Source organism: Polypterus senegalus, chromosome 12 (assembly GCF_016835505.1).
Source record: "Polypterus senegalus isolate Bchr_013 chromosome 12, ASM1683550v1, whole genome shotgun sequence".
In the NCBI taxonomy this organism is placed as follows: Eukaryota; Metazoa; Chordata; class Cladistia; order Polypteriformes; family Polypteridae; genus Polypterus; species Polypterus senegalus.
In genome coordinates this window covers 62,146,102-62,153,347 of record NC_053165.1, presented here as the reverse complement: position 1 = coordinate 62,153,347, position 7,246 = coordinate 62,146,102, and positions in this window count along the sequence as shown.

The following is a 7,246-nucleotide window of genomic DNA, read 5'->3' as shown; positions in this document are numbered from 1 at the left end:
TTCTGTCGTGTCGACCTCTTCACAGTATTAACTCCAAATAGAATAATCAAGAAGGATCTGTTCTGAAAACTCCCCTTTCACCCAGTTCGTAATGAGGGTGAATCCCAGAATCAGAGTGGGCAAAAACCGAGATACAATCCAGTTGCTTTCATACGTCTTCAAAAGCACAGAGACCTAATCCATGATGCCAGGCCAAAAAAATGCACTGTAAAGTTGTCATGCTGTAAAACATGCTATCAAGCAGTCTTTAATTCATATCGCTTTGTTCTGTGGTAAACTCTCTACTAAAGTGTTTTAAACAACACCATTTATGTTTTATTTTTAAGTGGTATGGGTAGGTGACTTTATAGAAAGAGTGAGAGGAAGAGCCAAAGCCAGAAACCTTATAGCTTAAGATGAAATGCCTGGGGCACTATATTATATATATCCATCTGTTTACTGAAACCACATAATACAATTTTAGGGTCGGGGGAGGGGGAAGCCTTCTCTGCTAGAGTGTAGAAAGCAACCCTGGATGGAACTCCAGTTCATCACAGGGCACTTAAAAATAAAGGTGCCAGAGTGGTTCTTCAGAGCAATGCCATAAAATAACCATTTTTGGTCTTCAACAGAACCATGAGGATCCAAAAAGCTCCTTTATTTATTTATTTCCATTCACAATATTCTGTTAACAAAACAGCTGATGAATAGCTGATACTAGATTTGTGAAATCACAGTGGGTTCCCAATTTTAAAAGGACTCCTGCTAAATACAATAGCACAGAGTAAATTCAGATTTTCTCAGTCTGTTCACATTCTGCCAGATACCCAATTAGACACTTTTCAAAGTCTAAAGGACCACAGAATCATTCCCATAATGAAATTGCTGTTTGTCAATCAATGGCTCTTCCAGGAACCACACAACCTAGTAAAGTACCATTTTCAGACCCAGTACATTTAAATCCACAAGAGGTAAGGTGCAACCTCAGCTACTAAACTAATGCATCAGCTAACCAATACAATGATTAAATAGAGGTCCACTCTTACAGATTCTACTTTCTTCATCATTTTTAGATATGCTATGGTGATGTATCTAAATATGCCTGCCTGGAGTAAGCAGGAATGCAGGCCTCTCCATATTACATGATATCAAGTGAAGCAGGACAGACCTTGTCTTTGTAAATTTAATTACTCCTCCAGGGAGCTCTGCCTGAGTGTTCCATGTTGCTGAAGGTATCATCTAATTTATTTTTTAACTCATTCTTGCTCCCCAACAAGTCTCATACCACCTGGCACTGTAAATCAGGAGTGAGAGCACTCAGTGGTGCGGTGGGGTGATTTTTGACTATTTTCATGAGACGGACTGTAAATGTGCTTTCATTGCTCATCTCCAACATCACATATCAGCTCATTGTGTGTTTCAGATTATTATTCTACTATAAGATTACAGTTGATGCATTAAACCTTCGATTATTATTAGCTAAATGTATTTATTCATTTATTTAAATAGTCAGCCCCTCCTTCAAATATGAACTTTTAAATTAAACATTTCTGCATTTTAAAATATTGAACGCTTGCTTTTAGACAATACAGGAAGCTGTATTTTTAAAAGTTTAAATAATAATCTGCCTAATCCTCTTAAAGGAATACTCCATCCAAAAATGACATTTTTTTAATATGTTACTTACCCCCAAGTACTTTGTAGTTATGGCCAAAAATTTTTTTTATCATTGTTATTCTTCCAGAATGGAGATAAAAATGTTTATGATATAATAGAAGCCAATTGTGAACAATGCTATATATGATGGCAAATGAATGAAAAAGTCCATGGAAAAAAGAAAAAAAAACTTGTGTACTTGTGTCAGATGATCTACTATACCTGTCAGTTATCCAATCCTATGCTTAAAACATGCAAAACGCAGGCATTGTGTTGTTAAAAAGATACTTCTGTTTTGAACTGAAGAGCTTCATCTCCCCCTTTTTCATTGGTCAAGAGTCAAAAGACAATCCCATCTGATTTGCGATTTCTGTTTATGATGTGCTCTGATTTTTGTGGAAGGATTTACCAACCTTAAAAGGATAAGTGCCTGTGAATCTTTAACACTTAATCCTTTGCTTTTTTTGAAACATACATATCCACACACAACTAATGCTAGTCTAAAATGAACATCTATTCATCTTTCATTAAAGCTAATTAAAAATAATAAAAACCCTCATGCTATATTAGATTAATAAGGAAATATAAAAAAATCTGCAAATTTGTGTAACTTGGTTTTATCAGTGAGTGCCAAGCCGTAGTTTTCCCCAAACTTGGGACATTAGGCACCGAAAAAAAGTTTCTATGCCTCAGTGATAGAAACTGCACAGCAGATCTGCATTAAAAGCTCATTTTGAATCGAGTGTCTAATATTCTTTGCTTTAATGACTCTCTGGGCTTCTCTGAGCTATGAAGTAACTCCTGCTGTGTAGCTTACTCCATTATTTTAATTTTTTTTTTCAGTTCGATACCTTAAGCAAGGTCATCATATACATTGTCACAGTGCACTCTGTTTCTTCAAGCTGAAAGGGCATGGCAGATGCTACAGGCAGCAGGTGATGTCTCCATCCCATTGTAATAGACATGACCAGGCAGGATGACCAGAACAGAATGGACAACAGCACAAACCAAGAAGGACATGGGGTTAAAAATGAGGGTTACCCCTTCCACTAATACCAACAGAGCAAGAGAGAATATGGGGCACCTGTACTGTCTGAGAGTCTGCACTGGACATTTCAGAGAGAAAACTGAACTATCAGGGAGGCAGATAAATGTTATGATAAAAAGAAAGACTTCATTACACATGCCTGGGCTAAAAAGAAAGCTTGGTTGCTTTAACAATTTTGCTACCTTAAGAGATGAAGTCAAGCAAAAGCTCAGTAACAGTGCTCATTTGCTAGAAATGCAAAACCAAATTCAGCAAACATGCCCTCAGCAAGCAGCAAACAAACAATATAGAAAAACAAAAAGCAAAGAAGGAGAAGTAGAGCCAAAATGCGCACACTCCATCTACATCATCTGAAGGTATAGATATCCACAGAAGAGTTCACAGTGTAGTGAATGAGAAAATGCCTGAACTCAGTGCAGAAGAGGATCCACTGCCATGCTGGAAGACAAATGACAAAACCTTACCTCATGCTCCTCAATTTGCAAAGGAGTATCTGTACCTTGTTTATCCAGCTGTGCTTTCTGGTGTGTATTTAGTACGTCAGAGCTCATTTGCTGGCCAACAACTGCACACCTCCCAGTAGACCTTGGTGACATGCTAATCATCTTTGCAAAAAACTTGTTAGTTACAAAGACATTGCAGTCACTTTACAAAAGAATGCAATCTGCACGGTTTCCATTTATGCAGAAAGTGTGCTAGTGGTCTGTTTGTGTTACTTTTCTGAACAATTGCGCTACCTCTGTAGAATTACTGATCTTAATCAATGCAAAAAAAAAGAGCTGTTGAAGTTGTTTTTTTTACTTTTTTTGTTTATAGAACTTTACATTTACCCTTTACAAACGATTGCACTACTAACAGTATATGCATTTAATTATGAAAATGTATAGTATTTGTTTTCTGTCAATGGCTTTAATGCATACAGAATTGCAATACTGTATGCAGAATTTATTTATTTTTTATTGAACTTATTAAAACCAAGTAACGTTCCATTAAGCCAATATAAAAGCGTATTCTTAAATGTTATTGATTAGATCCTGGCTGGTTTTAAAAAAGTTTGGAACAGATCCGCTAAGTGAGAATTTGATTTTTTCCAATTTCCAATAGTATATAACATCAGTTATCCACTGACTTAAAAGAGGTGGGCTAGGATTCTTCCAGTTGAGCAAGATAAGTCTACATTCTAATAGTGAAGTAAAGGCAATTCCAGTTTGTTTGCCCTTCTCCACTTTGAGCGCATCTGGGAGTCCACCAAACACAGCTGTTAATAGATCAGGGGTGATTGTGACACCAAGGCTGTCTGATAGGCATGCAAAGATTTTTGTCCAAAATGATGTTAATTTATTTGGTACACACCCAAAACATATGGCCTACTGAGGCTGGAGCTCGATTGTAATGTTCGCAGGTTGGATCTTGCCCTGGAAACATTTCGGACAATTTAAAACAAGACAGATGTGCTTGATATAAGGTTTTAAGTTGAATAATTGTATGCTTTGCACATATGGAGCTACAGTGGATTCTGCACATGGCTGCCTTCCACTCCTTTTTTGAAATGTTGAATAAAAGATCTTTTTCCTACTCTCCTCTGGGATCTTTAAAAGGAAGGGACTTTAAAATGGTTTTGTATATTATAGAAATGCTGTCTGAGTCCTCAAGACTGATCAATCTCTTCAGTGATAAAAATAGATGGGAGGTGAGGAAAACTGGGAAGATTTTGTTTAGCAAAGTTTCTAATTTGGAAATAATGGAAAAACTATGTTGAAGGGAAACTAAATTTGGAGTGAAATTATTCATAGGATGCAAAGACATTATCTATATACAGATCTCTAAATGATTTAATCCCATACGTTTTCCAGACATTAAAAACTATAAGTTTCAGAGGGTGGAAAAGGTGGTTACCAAGTAGAAGTGCCAAAGATATGCTTCTCTGTCATGAAGCGCTTCCTACATTGGTTCCATATTCTGAGTGAATGAAGGGCAATTGGATTGTTAGTATATTGATAATAACTCATATTGATTGGGGTACAAAGAAAGGAATATAAAGAGGTGCTGCAGGATTTTATTTATTTTGCGGAACAAGCCCGTGTGTGTTCATCTATTTGTGCCAGTGTCCACAATTTTATAGCTTGTATATTTGCTGCCCAGTAATAGAAACTGAAAGTTAGGTAGAGCCATGCCACCATCTGATTTAGGTTGTTGTAGGGATGCGTGGATATTTTGAATTCAAAATAAATTAGGTTATGATTGAATGTAATTTCTTGAAAAAGGATTTGTTAATGTGTCTGGGGATGTTTTGGAATAGAAAAAGAAACTTGGGAAGGATGCTCATCATCACCTGCTAAAGTGAGATGGAGGGTAGGCCATGAATGCACATCTTGTTTATTTTTTTCATGCAGACAGCAAAATATTGTTGAAAACGAGCTATATATTTACTTGTGATGTTTACCCCTAGATATTTAAACTGATCTGCAATGATAAAAGGGAAGGTGTCCAATCTCATGCATGCAGAATTTAGACACTGTTCAAATAAAGAGCAAATCTTGATATGTCCACATATATTAACATAGAAAAAACATATCATTAGGTGTACAGTACTTACTTTTTCAAAATGTGACATTTGCACTTATGCTTCTTTAAATTACACAATGTTAAATTTACATGTTGTTTGTCATATTATTTCAGCTTTATCTGTTAATACTGTTTAAATAAAGAGCAAATCTTGATATGTCAACAGAAAACATTGAATGGGGTGTGCTTACTTGTTCACATGGCTGTATATTTTTCTAGATAAGAAAATGCAGTAAGCATAAAAAATTGAGTTGGCTATAAGAATTTTAACATTAAATTATTGAGAGTTTACTATTTATTTTCTACATAACAGTACCTAACAGTACCATCTTCTGGGAGTGGAGAGAAGTGTCCCATCTGATCTTAATACAGAGAGACCACTGTCGAAAAGCCAGTAAGACAAAAACTACTAATGGCCAATGAAAAATACCAAAGTCAAACACACAAAATATCCTGGCTGCCTAAAACATTTCTGAAATAACAGAAGCACCACAATTATTTTTAATATCTTGAAACTTGGACACTTAAAGTCATGTATCACCAGCTAATATAGATGGGCTGCAACAGCATAACATATCACATGACACCAGGTGTCTTTAAATGTGCTGATGTTTCGGGTGCTTTGAGGGTGAAGCAACAGGAGGCAGGCTCACCCTGACATCGCTGCTGCTGCTGGCTTCTCTTTATGTCATTATAAAGGGCTGAGAACAGGAAATATGTAGTAATGAGTTATTGAGTTGTATTTGAAGGATTGTAAGGACTGTTTTTCTTTGTGGATTTTTGGCTGAATCCCTAGGAGGCAGGGCCACCCTTACATCACTGCTACTAGCTCCTCTATGTCACTAGAAAGGGAAGAGAAGAGACCTAGTAGCGGTATACTGTATTGAGTTGTATTTGGTGGATTATAATGTTTATTTTTCTTGTGGATTTTCTGTGTTTTCTTACTTTTTACCCTTGTTCTTGAATTTTAATTGTGGATTCTATTTTTTGAGACTTATTTGTTTAAGATTATCTTTTAGGCAACTTCTTTTTGTTCTTTTGAATATTTTGCTGTATTTTTACATTTTTTGTCAAAATATTCTTTGTTAGCTCTTTTGAGCACAAGCTGGGTGGTTTACAGTAATCTTTCTCCACTAGGGCCTTGTTACTTTATTATTATTGTTATTTTTTTTTTTTGTTTATATTTGTAGGTATTTTCCAATCTCTCCTTCTTTGGCTCCTGCTTGGTCGTAAGCCAGCAGTTAGCAGGAAGGAATAGCTGGATTGGTGTAATCCTCTTCTGAACTACCCATTGAAGGTCCTGGCCTGTGTTATGGCTATATTTTGTAGGCCTCACACCCATTTTATTATGCTTGAGACTCTACAACAGAACAAAGATGACGGAGAGAAGGATTTGGCCCACCTTCTTCCATGACAACAGACCATTAATGGCCACTGGAGCACTAGTGCTTCGGCTATCAACAGTCATTGAATAACTGTAGATGGTACTGGATACTGGCTATCATTCCATCCTGAAGTTTTAAGTAAGAGGAGAAATTATCTCAGCCCAGCCTCTGCTAAACAGATTGTATTTCTTAATAAAAAATACTCAATGATTCCCCAAACCCAGTTGCACAAGCACTCTCCCCACATATCAAAATAAATCTATATACAGTGTATAAAACACACATACACAGAACACATATACAATATATAGACAAACTATATGGCAATAAAAAGTTAAAATTTTTTCATGTGTCAATCTGTCACATGATTATTCACAAACTAAACAAGCTAGAACATGGTTCACGGTCTTAATCAAAGGGTTATGATTAGATAGCTTCTGGAAATAAAAAAAATGAAGTAGTGGCAACTTGGGAAAGGAACCTCTGCTTCTGGATTTTTTTTTTCTGGGAAAGTGATCACAAAACCAAGTGCCATGGCAGAAAGAGAAAGAAGAGTACAGGCCAATTACGTGATGAAGAAGAAGAAGAAAAAGAGGACAAGGCATTGCATGGA